We start from the raw sequence: 18909 nt of genomic DNA on the forward strand, positions 1-18909 counted from the left end.
CCCAAAGTGCTAGGATTACAGGCATAAGCCACCTTGCCTGACCAGCTGTATTAGTTTTCTATTGATGTATAACAAATTACCACAAACTTAGCAGCTTAAAACAATACCCATTTATTATCTCACAGTTCTGTAGGTCAGAAGTCCTGGCAGGTTGTATTGGGTTCTCTCCCTAATGGTCTCACAAGGCCAAGGTCGAAGTATTTGCTATGCTGGACTCTTATCTGGAGGTTCTCAGAAAGGACACACTTTTAACCTTGTTCAGGTTATTGGCAGACTTCAGCTCCTTGCAGTATGTAGGACTGATGTCCCCATTTCCTCGCTGGCTGTCAGCCAGTGGCTGTTTTCTGCTCCTAGAGGGTGACTGAATTTCTTACCGTGTGGGCCTCTTCATCTTCAAAGCCAGCTAGGACGTGTCAAATGCTTCTCATGTTTCCAATCTCTCTGATTTCCTCTTCTGCCACCAGCAGGAGAAAATTCTGCTTTTATGATGGGCTAATGTGCTTAGATTAGGCTCATCTGAATAGTCTCCCTATTTTAAGGTCAACTGATGAGCAACCTTAGTTATATCTGCAAGATCCCTTTTTTATATAATGTAATATAACCACAAGTGAGATCTCATCATATTCACAGATTCTACCTACAATCAAGGAGTTTATACAGGGGTGAGGGATATGGGGGGCACATTCTTAGAATTCTGCCTACTGTGGCCGCTTCTGAGCCTTTCCTTTTCACGAATATCCCACCGACATATCCCCATTGATGACCCCCTGACTGGCAAATCTCCCCTTTCAGAGATATCTACCCATTGGCAAATCTTTCATTCATGAACCTGTTGCGGAAAAAAAAAATCACCCCATTCAAAAACATCTATCAAAATGTCCCATTCATGACCCCTCCTAACAAATCTCCCCATTTAGAAATAAACACATTGACATATCGCCCATAGATGACTTCCACTGAAAACTCTTGTTAATAAACACCCACTGGCATATTTCTTATTTGTAATTTCTTTGTTTCTTTGTTTCTTTCTTTCTTTCTTTCTTTCTTTCTTTCTTTCTTTCTTTCGTTCTTTCTCCCTTCCCCCTTCCCTCTTCCCCCTTCCCCCTTCCCCCTTCCCCCTTCCCCCATCCCCCTTCCCCCTTCCCTTCCTTTGAGATGCAGTCTCAGTCTGTCACCTAGGCTGGAGTGCAGTGGCATAATCACAGCTCACTGCAGCCTTGACCTCCCGAACTCAAGTGATCCTCCCGCCTCATCCTCCTAGTAGAAAACAGGACACAATTGAGAATAATCTATCAACCAATAAACTGACCCAGAGCTGACACAAATGTTAAAATTAGCAGACAAGGATATTAAAAGTTATTGTACCTATTGCATATGCTCACAAAGTTAGTAGAGACATGGGAAATGTTTGTAAAAGACCCAAATCAACTTTATAAGACTTCTACTTCTGGGAAAATGAGGTAGATGTGTTTTTCCCTGTTCCTCCCACTAAGTATAACTAAAAATCCTGGATTGATGTTTCTAAAACAAACAGAAGATTCTGGGCTGAGCGCAGTGGCTCACGCCTGTAATCCCTGCACTTTGGGAGGCTGAGGCAGGTGGATCACCTGGGGTCAGGAGTTTGAGACCAGCCTGGCCAACATGGCAAAACCCCATCTCTACTAAATATACAAAAATTAGCCAGGTGTGGTGGCAGGTGCCTGTAATCCCAGATACTTAGGAGGCTGAGACAGGGAGAATCGCTTGAACCCGGGAGGTGGAGGTTGCAGTGAGCCAAGATCATACCACTGCACTCCAGCTTGGGCAATGGAGTGAGAATCCATCTCAAAAAGAATAAAGTAAAATAAAAATAAAAGTGTGGCATTTCCCCCCTACCTGGCTCCTGCTCTGGCTCTGTGTTGCACCTGCTCCCCCTTCACCTTCTGGCATGATTGTAAGTTTCCTGAGGCCTCCCCAGAAGCTGAGCAGATGCCAGCACCATGCTTCCTGTACAGCTTGCAGAACTGTGAGCCAATTAAACTTCTTTCCTTTTTTTTTTTTTTTGATGGGGTCTTGCTCTGTCACCAAGGCTGGAGTGCTGTGGTATGGACACAGCTTACTCCAGCCTCAATCTCTTGGGCTCAAGGAATCCTCCTGCCTCAGCCTGTCAAGTAGCTGGGATTACAGGCATGCACCAGCACGACCTGGCTAATGTTTGTGTTTTTTTGTAGAGACAGGGTTTTGCCATGTTGCCCAGGCTGGTCTTGAACTCCTGAGCTCAAGCAATCTGCCAGCCTTGGCTTTCCAAAGTGCTGGGATTACAGGCATGAGCCACCATGCCCAGCTTAAACTTCTTTTCTTTATCAATTACCCAGTCTCAGGTGTTTCCTTATAGCAATGCAAGAAAGGCCTAACACACAGACTCTTGGGGGTGGTATCTTCCTCCTTTTTTTTTTGAGATGGAGTTTCACTCTTGTTGCCCATGCTGGAGTGCAATAGCACAATCTTGGCTCACTGGAACCTCCACCCCCCGGGTTCAAGCGATTCTCCTGCCTCAGTCTCCCGAGTAGCTGAGATTACAGGTATGTGCCACCACATCCAGCTAATTCTGTATTATTATTATTATTATTATTATTATTATTTTTGAGATGGAGTCTTGCTCTGTTGCCCAGGCTGGAGTGCAGTGGCATGACCTCAGCTCACTGCAACCTCTGCCTCCCAGGTTCAAGCAATTCTCTGCCTCAGCCTCCCGAGTAGCTGGGATTACAGGCACCTGCCACCATGCCCAGCTAATTTTTGTTAGACGGGGTTTCACCATCTTGGCCAGGCCGGTCTTGAACTCCTGACCTCGTGATCCACCCGCCTTGGCCTCCCAAAGTGCTGGGATTACAGGCGTGAGCCACCGTGCCTGGTGCTAATTTTGTATTTTTAGTAGACACCGGGTTTCACCATGTTTGTCAGGCTGGTCTCAAACTCCTGACCTCAAGTGATCCACCCACCTTGGTCTCCCAAAGTGTTGGGATTACAGGCATGAGACACTGCACCTGGCCTTCCTCTTCTTTCTATCTTTTAAAAAAATAATATATATGTGTGTATATATATATGTATATATGTATATGTATATGTGTGTATATATATGTATATATGTATATGTATATGTGTATATATGTATATATGTATATCTATATGTGTATATATAGTATATATGTGTATACATGTATATATATATGTATATATGTGTGTATATATGTATATATGTATATATGTGTGTATATATGTATATATGTGTGTATATATGTATATATACGTGTGTACATATATGTTTAATTAAGTGAATGCTTGCCACAATCTTCGTCTTATAAGGACATCAGTCCTATTGGATTAGGGCTCCACCCTTTTAACCTAATTTAACCCTAATTATCTCCTTAAAGACCCTATCTCTTTCAGTCACATTGAGGGTTAGGGCTTCAACATATGAATTTGGGAGGGCACAATTCAGTCTGTATCAACAACCCTCGGCTGTGTGTGATGGCTCACGCCTGTAATCCCAGCACTTTGGGAGGCCAAGGCAGGTGGATTGCTTGAGGTCAGGAGCTGAAGACCAGCCTGGCCAACAGGGTGAAACCCCGTCTCTACTAAAAATACAAAAATTAGCCGATCATGGTGGCACATGCCTGTACCCCCAGCTACTTGGGAGGCTGAGAAAGGAGAATCGCTTGAACCCGGGAGGCAGAGTTTGTGGTAAGACAATATCACGCTGTTGCACTCCAGCCTGGGTGACAGAGCCAAACTCCGTCTCAAAAACAAAACAAAACAAAACAACACAACAACAACAAAAAAAAACAAAAGAAAAACACAAACAAAAAAACTGGGGGCAATAAAGGCATGAAGGGCTAATGTACACACCTTCACAATTGTGTGCTCACCATCAAAATGAGGAGGGCCAAGGGAGGGTCTCCACCAGATGGATTCATTCACTTTATAGAAGGATCTGGGGAAGAGGAAGTCAGAGTGGATGCTGGTACAATATACAGTTTCCTCCCACACCATCTCATCTTTCTGTTTTTCCCTACCTGACGCAGTAGTCTCAGGACCAGAACTGCGACTGTAGCTTCCAGAAGCAGGGATGAGCCTTAAGCAAGAAACTTTAACTGTACTTTTACATGTTTATGTCAGAATTCCTAAGGGCTTGATATAGTTTGAATATTTGTCCCTGCCCAAATCTGTTTTTTGTTTTGTTTTGTTTTGTTTTTTCAGTAGAGACGCAGTTTTGCTATGTTGGCCAGGCTGGTCTGGAACTCTTGGGCTTAAGTGATCCACCCGCCTCGGCCTCTCAAAGTGCTGGGATTACAGGCATGAGCCACCACACCAGGCCTCAAATCTCATGTTGAAATGTAATTGCCAGTATTGGAGGTGGGGCCTGGTGGGGGGTGTTTGGACCATGGAGGTGGATTCCTTGTGGCTTGGTGCTGTCCTCACCATAGTGAGTGAGTTCCCCTGAGATCTGGTTGGTAAGTGTGTGGCACCTCCCCCTGCCATGCTGTCTCTTGCTCTCCTGCTCCCACCAGATGAGACGCCTGCTCCCTCTTTGCCTTCTGCCATGATTGGAAGCTTCCTGAGGCCTCCCCAGAAGCTGAGCAGACATCAACACCATGCTTCCTGTAAAGCCTGTAGAACTAGACTGGGCGCGGTGGCTCACATCTGTAATCCCAGTACTTTGGGAAGCCAAGGTTGGGCAGATTCCCTGAACTCAGGAGTTCGCAACCAACCTGGACAACATGGTGAGATCCCATCTGTATTAAAAATACAAAAAAATAGCCAGGTGTGGTGGTGTGCGTCTGGGTCCCAGGTATTTGAGAAGCTGAGGTGGGAGGATCGCTTGAACCCGGGGATTGGAGGTTGCAGTGAGCCGAGATTTCACCACTGCCCTCCAGCCTGGGTGACAGAGTGAGACCTTGTGTCAAAACAAAACAAAAGCCCGCAGAATTGTGAGCCAATTAAACCTCCCTTCTTTATAAATTACCCAGTCTCATGTATTTCTTTATAGCAATGCAAGAACAGCCTAACACAGGGCCTAACATGATAGACTGCGCCTTCACCTCATCTGGCAAATTAGGGTAAACAGTGAATGCATGCAGCTGTGTTACCCAGTGATTGAGGTAGCCCGCTGGTTCCACACCTATGTAACTATACCCTACATGGATGGGGGTAGACCGAGGCAGAAGCATTTGCTAGACTGGTATTGCTGCTGATAATCTAGACTAGCACAGAGGCTGAACCTAATGTCCCTTCCAAAGGTGGAAAAGTTGGGTCAAATTCAGCCATAAATGGAGAGAAAGAGGAATGGTACCTGAGAGTAAAAGAATGAAGAAATGTGTTGTGCAATAAGGAAAAGTCATTACACTGATGCTCTGAAAGAGGCCGAGAACAAGAGGTGACTTTATTTATTGGCTCAATTATACCGGATATCTGAAAGAATGAAGTGGCCAGGCGCGGTGGCTCAAGCCTGTACTCCCAGCACTTTGGGAGGCTGAGGTGGGAGGATTGCTTGAGGTCAGGAGTTCAAGACCAGTCTGGGAAACCTGGCAAAACCCCATTGCTTACAAAAATTACGAAAATTAGCCAAGCATGGTGGTGCATGCCTGTAGTCCCGGTTACTCAGGAGGCTGAGGTGGGAGGATTGCTTGAGCCCAGGAGGTCGAGGCTGCAGTGAGCTGAGATTGAGTCCACTGCACTCCAGCCTGGGCAACAGAGCAAAACTCCATCTCAAAAAAAAAAAAAAAGGCCGGGCGCAGTGGCTCACGCCTGTAATCCCAGCACTTTGGGAGGCGGAGGTGGGTGGATCACAAGGTCAGGAGATCAAGACCATCCTGACTAACACGGTGAAACCCTGTCTCTACTAAAAATACAAAAAATAGCCGGGCGTGGTGGCGGGCACCTGTAGTCCCAGCTACTTGGGAGGCTGAGGCAGGAGAATGGCGGGAACCCGGGAGGCAGAGCTTGCAGTGAGCTGAGATTGCGCCACTGCACTCCAGCCTGGGTGACAGAGCGAGACTCCGTCTCAAAAAAAAAAAAAAAGAAAAGAAAAGAAAGAAAGAAAAAGAATGAAACCACAATGAAACTGTATGTTGCGAAAACTAACCTCAACATTTAGAACCTAACAAGGTCGATGCCTGTAAACCTCAGTGGCATTGCTCTGGGAGATGAACTGGACCAATTGTTAAGGGAACTCCAGTAATGTGCCAGTATCTTTTGACTCTTACTCTGCAGGTTACATTTACTACCATAGCATGATATAATGTAACACTGGCATTGTTGCTAAGATTATAATATCTATATTGATGGTCAAACATATTGGTAAATTGAGTTAAAGCCTTTCAAGATATAATACTAATAGAAAATGACTGCCTTGTGGAAAAACTGGTTTTGGCTAACCATCAGCTAATTTCTATGCTAAACAGTTTTTGTTTGTTTGTTTGTTTGTTTTTTAAGATGGAGTCTCGCTCTGTCGCTCAGCCTGGAGTGCAACGGCATGATCTTGGCTCACTGCAACCTCCACCTCCTGGGTTCAAGCGATTCTCAAACCTCAGGCTCCCAAGTAGCTGGGATTACAGGCACATGCCACCATGCCCGGCTAATTTTGTGTTTTAGTAGAATTTCACCATGTTGACCAGACTGGTCTCAAACTCCTGATCTCGGGTAATCTGCCCACCTTGGCCTCCCAAAGTGCTGAGATTACAGGCGTGAGCCACCACGCCCAGCCTGCTAAATAGTTTTGTACAAGTTTACATAAGATACAAATAGAGGGAGATCAAAGAGGAAGAATAATCAAATTAGTTCAAAAAGCCGGGCTTGGTGGCTCACGCCTGTAATCCCAGCATTTTGGAAGGCTGAGGCGGGCAGATTGCTTGAATCCAAGAATTTGAGGCCAGCCTGGGCAACATGGCACAACCCTGTCTCTACTAAAAATACAAAGAATTAGCTGGGTGTGGTAGCATGCACCTATAGTCCCAGCTACTCTGGAGGCTGAAATGGGAGGATCACTTGAGCCCGGGAGACGGAGGTTGCAGTGAGCCGTGGCTGCACCACTGCACTCCAGCCTGGGTGACAGAGACACTGTCTCAAAAAAAAAAAAAAAAAAAAAGAAATTAAAAAAAACCCAAAAAACGAACAAAAAATAAAATTAGTACAAAAATATGAAGATGTATATAATGGTTTGATAGGATGAATTAGTTTTTTACTATTATTATATGTCACATAAATGCTATACCAAAAGTAGATGCCCAGACAAATACGATCATTTTGCTGTGAATGAGTCTTGGCCAAAGGCCAGGGGTCACCTGTGTATTAAGGAATTTAACTTTATCTGAAGAGAGGTCTGGCCTTTGCCATCAGATTCCAGTTGGTAATCTCTAAGCCCTTGGACTGTTGTGTTTGATAGGAGTCTGTCTCTTTGTTTGCTTGGGGGTCTTGGGCCAGTCGGATTGAAGCAATGTGATTTAGGGTAGGGGATTTAGCCCAGCCAGATAATAGCTATGTGATTTAGGGTAGGGGCTTGACCTCCTGAGGGCTGGAAACTGAAATCAACCACGTGGACAGTCAATTTTTCCTACATGATGGAGCCCTGGACACCAAGGCTTGAGTGAGTTTCCCTGATTGGTAACACTCCATGCTATTGTCACACAACAATGCTGAGACAGTATTGCTGTTCTGATTCCACGGAAGAGGACAACTGGAGGCTCTGCATTTATTACCTTCCTGGACTCTGCCCTGTGTATTTCACCCCTTGGCTGATTTTAATCTGTATCTTTTCACTGTAATAAAGTGAAACCATGGGTATAATGGCTTTCAGTGAGTTCTGTGAGTCCTTCTAGTGAATCATTGTTTTTTTTATTTTTTATTTATTTATTTATTTTTTTAGAGAGAGAGTCTCCCCTCTGTCGCTCAGGCGGGAGTGCAGTGGCACAATCTCAGCTCATCGCACTTCTGCCTCCCGGGCTCAAGCAATTCTTGTGCCCCAACCTCCTGAGTAGCTGGGATTAGAGGCGCCTGCCACCACGCCAGCTAATTTTTGTATTTTTAGTAGACATGGAGTTTCACCATGTTGGCCAGGCTGGTCTCGAACTCCTGACCTCAGGTGATTCACCAGCCTCGGCCTCCCAAAGTGCTGGGATTACAGGCATGAGCCACCAGCCTAGCCTCTAGTGAATTGTTGAATATGAGGGTCTTGGAGACCTTTGAGTTTGCAATTGGTGTCAGAGGTGGATACAGTCTTGTATGGTGATTATTCCCTCTAACTTTTGCACAAGATAAACTACAAACATCCATTTATTGTCCATAGACTAGCAATTAACAATAAGAAATTGAACTTAAAAATGAATACCACACAATAAAGTGGAAATAGAACAATATCAAGTAAAACAGCATAAAAAATATGAAATATTTAGGGGATAATTTGTCAAAATATGTGAAAGATGTGTACACTGAAAAATACAAAGTATTACTGAGAGAAATTAAAGAAATGGAGAGGGGGCTGGGCATAGTGGCTCTCACCTGTAAGCCCAGTGCTTTGGAAGGCTGAGGTGGGAGGATTGCTTGAGGCCAGGATTTTGAGACCAGCCTGGGCAATATAGTGAGATGCCCATCTCCACAAAAAATAATTTTTAAAAAATTAGCCAGGTGTAGTGGCACATGCCTGTAGTCCCAGCTACTCTCAAGGCTGAGGCAGGAGAATTGCTTGAGCCCAGGAGTTGGAGGCTGCAGTGAGCTATGATCATGCCACTGTACTCCAGCCTGAATGACAGAGTGAAACTGTCTCAAAAACAAACAAACAAACAAACAAACAAACACACAAAAAACCAGAAACAGAAAAGAAAGACATGGAGAGGTATCCTGATTTATGAGTCAGAAAACTCAATATTGGCCAGGTGCAGTGGCTCACGCCTGTAATCCCAGCACTTTGGGAGGTCGAGGCGGGTGGATCACCTGAGGTCAGGAGTTCGAAACCAGCCTGGCCAACATAGTGAAACCCCATCTCTACTAAAAATTAAAAAAAAAAATAGCTGGATGTGGTCATGTGCGCCTGTAATCCCAGCTACTCGGGAGGCCGAGGCATGAGAATTGCTCCATCCCGGGAGGCGGAGGTTGCAGTGAGCTGAGATTGCACCATTGCACTCCAGGCTGGGCAACAAGAGTGAAACTCCGTCTCAAAAAAATAAAAAAATAAAAAAGAAAACTCAATATTGTTAAGATTTCAATTCTGGTCAGGTGCGGTGGCCTGTAATCCTAGCATTTTGGAAGGCCGAGGTGGGTGAATCACTTGAACCCAGGAGTTTGAGACCAACCTGGGCGACATGGCGAAACCCCATCTCTACAAAAAATACAAAAGTTAGCTGGGCATGGTGGTTTGCGCCTATAATCCCAGCTACTCAGGAGGCTGTGGTGGGAAGATCCTCTGAGCCCGAGGAGGTTGAGGCTGCAGTGAGCTGAGATCAAGTCACTGCACTCCAGCCTGGGCGACAGAGCAAGACCCTGTCTCAAAAACAAAAAAAGATTTCAAATCTCTCCAATTGATCTATGGATTCAAACCAATCCCAATAAAAATCACAACAGCCTTTTTTTTTTTTTTTTTTTTGCAGAATTGGATAAACTTATTTTACAATTCATATGGAAATGTAAAGGACCTACAACAGCCAACACAGCTCTGACTTTATTAAATTTACCTACTTGTGCAACCATCACTACATTCAAGTTCTAAAACATTTATATAGTCCCAGTAAGATCCCTTGTGTGTGTGTGTGTTTTTTTTTTTTTTTTTTTTTTTTTTTTTTTTTTTTGAGACAGGGTCTCGGTCTCTCACCCAGGCTGGAGTGCAGTGGCACAATCACGATTCACTGCAGCCTCAACCTCCTGGGCTCCAGCAGTCCTCCCACCTCAGCCTCCCGAGTAGCCAGGACAGCAGCCGTGTATGTATCACCATGCCCAGCTAATTAAAAAACATTTTTTTTTTTATAGAGACAGGGTCTTGCTTTGTTGCCCAGTCTGGTCTTAAAGACCTGGGCTCCAGTAATCCTCCCACCTCAGCCTCCCAAACTCTGAGATTTTAGGCGTTAACTACTGTGCCTGGCACCTTGTGCTAATTTACAGTTAATATCCATTAATTGTAATTCCCACCTTCAGACAACCAGTAATCTACAGATCTCTATAGATTTTTTTTTTCTTAGACAGTCTTGCTCTGTCACCCAGGCTGGAGTGCAGTGGCACGATCTCGGCTCACTGCAACCTCCACCTCCCAGGTTGAAGCAATTTTCCTGCCTCAGCCTCCTGAGTAGCTGGGATTACAGGCGCACGCTACCATGCCCGGCTAATTTTTGTATTTTTAGTTGCTTAGTATGTTTTTGAGGTTCATCCCTGTTGTATTTCTCAACATTTTATTCCTTTTTCTTGGTAAATGTACCACATTTTGTTTATCCATTTGCCAGTTGACAGGCTTTTGGATTGTCTCCTTTTAGCTAGTTTGAATAATGCTGTTCCGAAGATTCAAGTGCAAGTGTTTGTGTGAACATTTGTCACATTTCTTTTGGATAGATACCTTGGAGTAGCACTGCTGGGTTGTATATATGGTAAATTTTTGATCAACTTTCTTTGCTTTTTGAGACAGAGTCTCGCTCTGTCACCCAGGCTGGAGTGCAGTGGCATGATCTTGGCTCACTGCAACCTCTGCCTCCTGGGCTCAAGCGATTCTCATGCCTCAGCCTCCCAAGTAGCTGGGATTACAGGCACCTGCCACCACGCTCAGCTAATTTTTGTATTTTTTAGTAGAGATGGGGTTTCAGCATGTTGGTCAGGCTGGTGTTGAACTCCTGACCTCAGGTGATCCACCCACCTTGGCCTCCCAAAGTGCTGGGATTACAGGTGTGAGCCACTGGGCCTGGTCAAATTTTTGATCAATTTTCTACGAAGCTGCCAAACTTTTCCAAAGTGGCTATTACACTTTACATTCACAGCAGAAATGTATGAAGGTTTCTTATTCTCCACATCCTTGCCAACATTTCTTATAACTGACTTTTTAATTAAAGCTACTTTAGTGTATATCAAGTGGTATCTCATTGTGGTTTTAATTGGCATTTCCCTAATGACTTATGATGCTATGCATCTCTTCATGTGTTATAGGTTGTTGTTGTTTTGAAACGAGGTCTCACTCTGTCACCCAGGCTGGAGTGCAGTGGCTCCATCACAGCTTACTGCAGCCTCGATCTCCTGGGCTCAAGGGATCCTTTTGCCTCAGTCTCCCAAGTAGCTGGGACTACAGGCTTGTGCCATCGAGCCCAGCTAATTTTTAAATTAGTTTGTGTAGAGCCAGGGTCTCGCTTTGTTGCCCAGGCTGGTCTCGAACTCCTGGGCTTGAGCAATCCTCCCGCGTCAGCCTCCCAAAGTATCATCTGTTTATTTGTATATTGTCTTTGGTGAAATGTCTTTTCAATATTTTTGTCCATTTAAAAACATTTTGGAATTTTCTTAATTTTTTTTTGTTTCAACAATAAAATACAAACCATTGTAACAAAAAGGGGGATTTAAATAGTATAGAAATTGGCCAAGTGCGGTGGCTCACGTCTGTAATTCTGGCACTTTGGGAGGCTGAGGCAGATGGATCATCTGAGGTCAGGAGTTCGAGACCAGCCTGGCCAACATGGTGAAACCCCGTCTCTACTAAAAATACCAGAATTAGCTGGGCCTTATCGTGCATGCCTGTAATCCCAGCTACTTGGGAGGCTGAGGCAGGAGAATTGCTTGAACCCAGGAGGCGGAGGTTGCAGTAAGCTGAGATCACACCACTGCACTCCAACCTGGGTGACAGAGCGAGACTCTGTCTCAAAATAAATAAATAAACAAATAAATAAATAAATAAATAAAATAAAATAAAACAGTATAAAACCATATAAAGAGAAGCACTTCCTTCCTCAGTGCACTTGCATACTCTTCCCATTAACAGTCTGACATGACCTTCCAGACCTTTCACTGTGCATTTATAGAAACAAACATCAAAAACTGTGTTTGCTGTGTGTTTTTACATAAATGAGGTCTTGCTGTGCATACTATTCTGTAATTTGGTTTTTCCTCCCGGCAATGTTTCTTCATTAGTGTCACCGTGCGCCCCTGCCGTATGGATGTGCCCCAGTTTCTCAACCAATACCCAACTTATGCATTCAGTATGTTTCTGGTTCTTCTCTACTACACACTAAACACTTTATTTTCTTATTCTTCTGGTATAAGGTATGCCACACCATTCTCATCTTCTAGTGACCAAGGAGGAGTCTCGGCTCAGAGAGGAGTAGGACAGACCAGGGTCGCTCAGCAGAACCCTAGCAGGCAGGAACCTGACCCGGCCAGAGACATGCCTGCTTGGAGCTGAGCGGGTGGCGAGGCAGGCAGGGGCCAGCAGGAGCATCTGCCTGGGACAGAGTGGCCGTGAGGGGTGCGGGGGCAACCTGGCACTTCCCTACCCTATGCAATCCCTTTGGCTTCAGCATGGGGACACTGACACCTACACCCAACCTCTTTTGCCCATTTTTAAACTGGGTTGTTTGTCTTCTTTTTGAATTCTTTTAATTAGAGATGAGGTCTCCCTAATGTTGCCCAGGCTGGTCTCCATCTCCTGGGCTCAAGTGATTCTCCTGCCTTGGCCTCCCAAAGTGCTGGGATTACAGCGTGAGCCACGGTGCCCAGCCTGAGTTGTGTTCTTTATAGATTCTGGATACAAGTCCTTTATCAGATACATGATTTGCCAGTGTTTTCTCCCAGTCTGCATTTTTTTTTTTTTTTGAGACAAAGTCTCACTCTGTCACCCAGGCTGGAGTGCAGTGGTGTGATCATAGCTTAATGCAGCCTTGAACTCCTGGGCTCAAGCGATCCTCCCGTCTTGGCTTCCCCGAGTGCTGGGATTACAGGTGTGAGCCACCACACCTGGCCACATTTTGCTTTAATGTCTTCTATAGAACTAGGTCCTTTCAATGTTTTAGGAGGTTTTTTCCTGTTTTTGAAAGGATTCTTGACTTTTGATCTTGGTGTTGATGGTAGTGAGTCATTTTCATCTCGTTTGATTTTTGTGTATTTTTGGCTGGAGTGCCTCGTATAGATTTCTCCACTGGGGCTTTTTCTTCAGTTTCCTCATTATGTTCACCATCTTCATCATCTTCCTCATCATATTCATCTTCATCAGTAGCAAGTTTTAGTTTATGTGGATACTTGCTGCTGCTTCCAGGGGCAGATTGCTTTCCAGATAGACTTAGGGATTTGGCATCCTCCTCTTCATCTGACTCCTCCACAGCTTCTAAGTGCTACTAATATGCATAGGCCCTAAACCACACTTCAATTGTAAGACAATAGCCAGTGTTATTTCCACGCCCACAAGAGAAGCTTTTGGCTGTACAAACATTTGCAAAGTTGCCAGTGTTACTTTTTTTTTTTTTTAGAGACAGTCTTGCTCTGCCGCACAGACTGGAGTGCAGTGGCGTGACCTTGGCTCACTGCAGTGGCGTGACCTTGGCTCACTACAACCTCTGACTCCCAGGTTCAAGCGATTCTCCCGCCTCAGCCTCCCGAGTAGCTGGGATTACAGTCACCCGCCACTATGCCTGGCTAATTTTTGTATTATTAGTAGAGATGGGTTTCACCATGTTGGCCAGGCTGGTCTTGAACTCCTCACCTCAGGGGATCCATCTGCCTCGGCCTTCCAAAGTGCTGGGATTACAGGCGTGAGCCATTGTGCCTGGCCAACCAGTGTTACTTTTAATTGGACTGCTTTCATATCCATTGCCTCTGCTTCAGCAACGTGCAATTCACCCTTTGCACCCGCCCCTAAACTGTCCTTTCTGAAAGATAACTGGTGCTCATTTTCATCATTATCCACTTTAAAGTGATCAATCTTTGTCTGCCTTTAGTTTGCAACCAAAAAGATACTTCTGGGAGCTCAGGGGGCTCATATCCATGTCCACTGAATCTTCCATGGGGTGGTGGCATGCACTTAGATAGGAGGGAAGGTGGATGGAGCTAAACGACTACTGTTCCAGAGAACAGTCACACAGAATCACATTGGTGCAAGCTACTTTGATTCAATTTTGAAGGTTGGCCGGGTGCACACACCTGTAATTCCAGCACTTTGGGAGGCTGAAACAGGTGGATTGCTTGAGCTCAGGAATTCAGACCAGCCTGGACAACATGGTGAAACCCTGTCTCTACAAAAAATACGAAAATCAGCTGAGTGTGGTTGCATGCGCCTGTGGTCCCAGCTACTTGGGAGGCTGAGGTGGATTACTTGAACCCAGGAGGTTGAGGCTGCAGTAAGCCTAGTGATCACCCCACTGCACTCCAGCCTGAGCAACAGAAGGAGATCCTGTCTCAAAAAAAAAAAAAAAATTCAAACAGCCTTGAATCACTGGAGTAAACCCCACTTGGTCATGATGTATAATTCTTGATAGGTTGCTAAATTTAATTTGCTATATAGTTTTCTCGTGATGTGTTTGTTTGGCTTACATCTCAGAGGTCTCTTAGGTCTCAATACTGGCTTCATAGGGTTGGAGAGTGTTCACGCCTCCTCTATCTTCTGAAAGATTTTGTAGAGTGTTGGTATTATTTCTCCTGTAAATGTTTAATAAAATTAATCAGTTAAACTATCTGGCTTTGGGTTTTTCTTGTGTGAACAGATTTTAACTTACTTATTACAACTCTTTTCATATTTTCTTTCTTTCTGTCTTTTTTTTTTATTTTCTGAGATGGAGTCTCGGTCTGTTGCTAGGCTGGTGTGCAGTGGCGAGATCTCGGCTCACTGCAACCTCTGCCTCCCAGGTTCAAGCGATTCTCCTGCCTCAGCCTCCCGAGTAGTGGGGATTACAGGCGCCCGCCACCACGCCCAGCTAATTTTTAGTAGAGACGGGGTTTCACCATGTTGGCCAGGATGGTTTCAATCTCCTGACCTTGTGATCTGCCCACCTCAGCCTCCCAAAGTGCTGGGATTACAGGCATGAGCCACCGTGCCTGGCTCTATTCATATTTTCTATGACTTCTTGAGTCAGTTTTGATAATTGGTGCACTTTTACAAATTTGCCCATTTTGTCCAAGTTGTCTAATTTATTAGCATAAAGTTTTTATAGAAGTATCTTGTCATCCTTTTCCTTTCTGTAGGGTCAGTGGTCTTGCCTCCTAATTTTGGTGATGTGTCTTCTCTCTTCTTGGTCCATCTAAATATTTGTCAATTGTGTTGATCTTTTCAAAGAATCAACTTTTGGTTTCACGAATTTTCTTTATTGTTTTTTAAATTTATCCGTTGCAATGATTTCCATCCAAATCTTTATCATTTCCTTACCTCTGCTTGCTTTAAGTGTAGATTGCTACATTTCTACATTTTTAAGGTGGGAGCTTAGACTATTGGTTTGAAATCTTTCTCCGTTTTTCTTTTCTTTCTTTTTGAGATGGAGTCTCGCTCTGTCACCCAGGCTAGAGTGCAGTGGCACAATCTCAGCTCACTGCAACTTCTGCCTCCTGGGCTCTAGCGATCCTCCCGCTTCAGCATCCCAAGTAGCTGGGACTACAGGCACGTGCCACCACACCTGGCTAATTTTTATAGAGATGGGGTTTTGCCATTCTTGCCAGGCTCATCTCGAACTCCTAAGCAATCTGCCCGCCTTGACCTCCCAAAGTCCTGGGATTACAGGCACGAGCTACCGTGCCACCCTCTCCTTTTCTAATATAGGCATTTAAAGCTATACATTTCCCTTTAAGTACTGCTTTAGTCGCATCCCATAAATTGTGGTATGTTGTGTTTTCATTTTCATGCATTACTTTCTAATTTCCCATTCATGGCTTATTTAGAAATGTGTTAATTTCTGGCCGGGCCCGGTGGCTGCCTGTAATCCCAGCTACTTGGGAGGCCGAGGCGGGTGGATCACCTGAGATCTGGAGTTCGAGACCAGCCTGGCCAACATGGTGAAAACTCGTCTCTAATAAAAATACAAAAATAAGCCAGGTGTGGTGGCAGGCGCCTGTAATCCCGGTTACTCAGGAGGCTGGGCAGGAGAATTGCTTGAGCCCAGGTGGCGGAGGTTGCAGTGAGCTGGGATCATGCCACTGCACTCCAGCCTGGCCGATGGAGCGACACTCTGTCTCAAAAACAAAAAACAAAACAAAACAAAACGTGTTAATTTCTAAATATTTGTGGGTTTGTCCAATTTCCTTCTCTTGTGGATTTCTAGTTGTTATAGTCAGAAAACATATTTTGTAGAATTTAAGCCCTTTAAAATGTTTTGAAACATGTTTTATGGTCTAGCATAGATCTATCCTGGAGCGTGTTCCATATGTATTTGAAAATAATGTGTATTCTGCTGTCGTTGAGTGCAGTGTTCTATTGGTGTCAATTAGGTCACATCAGATTTATAGTGTTGTTCAAGTCTTCCATATCCTTGATGATTTTATTTCTAGTTGTTCTATTAATTCCTGAGAATGGGTTATTGAATTCTCCAACTGCTATTTCTGAATTGTCTATTTTTCCCTTTGTTTCTGTCAGTTTTTTGCTCCGTGTGTTTCGAGCCTCCTTTGTTAGATATATATATATAGTTTTATAAATATATATTATTAAATATATATTTTTAATAAAATATACATTGATATACAATTTTATAAATTTATATAAAATTAAAAAAATATTTTTCTGATGAATTGACCATAGTATCATTATAAAATGACCCTTTTGTGTTTAGTAACATTTTCCAACTAAATTTCTATTTTGCCAGAAATCAGTATAGCCACTCCAGCTCATTTATGTTACTCTTTGCATGTTAGATATTTTTCCATCATTTTACTTTCAGCGTATTTGTAACTTTGAATCTAAAGTGTGGCTTTTACAGGTAGCATATGGTTGGATCCTGTCTTCATCCTAATATGACAGTCTCTGCCTTTTGATTGGGGAATTTAGTCCATTTATTTCGAATATAATTATTGATATGGATAGATTTACATCTGCCATTTTGAGATTTGTTTTCCTTAGCTCTCATATCTTTTTTGTTCTTTCTCTTTCTCTGTCTTTTTTTTTTTGGTGAACTAGATATTTTATTTATTTTATTTTTTATTTTTGAGACAGTGTCTTGCTCTGTAGCACAGGCTAGAGTGCAGTGACACTATCATGGCTTACTGCAGTCTCCAATTCCTGGGCTCAAGCGATCCTTTTGCTTCAGCCTCCTGATTAGCTGGGACCACAGGCATGTACCACCACACGTGGCTATTTAATATATAAAGACACCAAGTCTTTAACTATTAAATGCAACATGTGGACATCCTCAGAGACAGTTTCTAGTGGACTGGTATTTTTTTTTCCCCTGTGTATGGACCAGAATTCTCTGTGTGTGCAGTTTGTTTGTTTTGCATGTCTCATAATTGTTAAAAAGTTGACACTGTAGATATTTTAGTAATTCTGGATTATGACCCCACCCTCCACAGTTATTATGGTTGCTGTTGTTTTTTGTTTGTTTAGGGACTCGTGGGGACTAATTCTGTAGAGTTTTTCATCCCTCAGTGTGCAGTTACTGATGTCTCTGCTTAGTTTTTTTTTTTTTTTGAGACGGAGTTTCACTCTTGTTGCCCAGGCTGGAGTGCAGTGGTGCGATTTCAGCTCACTGCAACCTCCACCTCCCAGGTTCAAGCGATTCTCCTGCCTCAGCCTCCCAAGTAGCTAGAATTACAGGCATGCGCTACCACACCTGGCTAATTTTATATTTTTAGTAGAGATGGGGTTTTACCATGTTGGCCAGGCTGGTCTTGAACTCCTGACCTCAGATGATCCTCCTGCCTCAGCCTCCCAAAGTGCTGGGATTACAGGTGTGAGCCGCCACACCCTGGCTGTTTAGTTTTTAAATAATTCTTTCCGTTTTTATGCCTGGCTTCCTTGGGGTCACCTGTGGGTCTGCATTGCTTATTTTTATCCAATGATTGCTTAGAAGTTGTGATTATACACCTCAAACCAGTATGGCTTCCACTAAGGGGATAACTGTGTGAGTTTGAGTACGCATATTAAGTTCGGTCTGCTTGTAAGTCTGTGCTGGCATTCATTTCGGCTTGTATAGGGTCTCACATTCATCTAGGTACCTGATATTTTGTGGTCATGTACACAGCCTTCCACATCCTCATGCATATGCATGGACTTATCAATTCCCACTACTGCTGTCTTATTTTCCATATCCCTTTAATTTTTTGTCTGGTCTGCTGCTCACTCAAACAATGTTGCAGCCTCAGGCAGCTGTGAGGTTGGCCTTCCCCAATTACTTGCTACCAACATTGCTGTTGTTTTTGACAATACCCCTAGGCATGGAGCTTTTCTCTGGAGCTCAGAGTCAGGTCAGCTCCCTCCATTTACAGTGAGGCTTCCATTCCTCATGGCTACCATGCCCACAGAGCTGTGGATGGGAGCAGCTCCAAGTCTAAATGCCATAGACCCCACTATTCTTATCAAGGTTTGGTAGTTTTTGACCATTTAAAAAAAGCTTTTGGGGGAGGGGTTTTGATGAGCTCCTTACCCTACCATTCCAGAAGCTCCACCTCTGGACAAGTGATGGTTTTTCTTTTTTAAGAGACTGGGTCTCACTCTGTTACCCAGGCTGGAGTGCAGTGGTGTGGATCATAGCTCCCTGCAGCCTCTAGCTCCTGGGCTCAAGCAATCCTCCCACCCCAGCCTTCTGAGTAACTGGGACTATAGGCATGCACCACTACACCTGGCTAATGTAAAAAAAAATTTTTTTAGAGACAGGATCTTGCCATGTTGCCCAAGCTGGTCTTGAACTCCTGGCCTCAAGTGATCCCCCCATGTCAGCCTTGCAAAACACTGGGATTACAGGGCATGAGCCACCATGTCTGGCCTGGACAAGTGACTTTTGACAAAAGTCAAAA

General features: G+C 44.1%; 1 pseudogene; it reads right to left on the reverse strand.

Annotated features, from left to right (window-relative positions):
• Positions 1-3278: 3278 nt before the first annotated feature.
• On the reverse strand, positions 3279-17110 carry LOC129395219 (nucleophosmin-like; annotated as a pseudogene).
• Between the last annotated feature and the right edge of the window lie 1799 nt (positions 17111-18909).

The sequence above is a fragment of the Pan paniscus genome, chromosome X (genome assembly GCF_029289425.2).
Source record: "Pan paniscus chromosome X, NHGRI_mPanPan1-v2.0_pri, whole genome shotgun sequence".
NCBI classification, from domain to species: domain Eukaryota; kingdom Metazoa; phylum Chordata; class Mammalia; order Primates; family Hominidae; genus Pan; species Pan paniscus.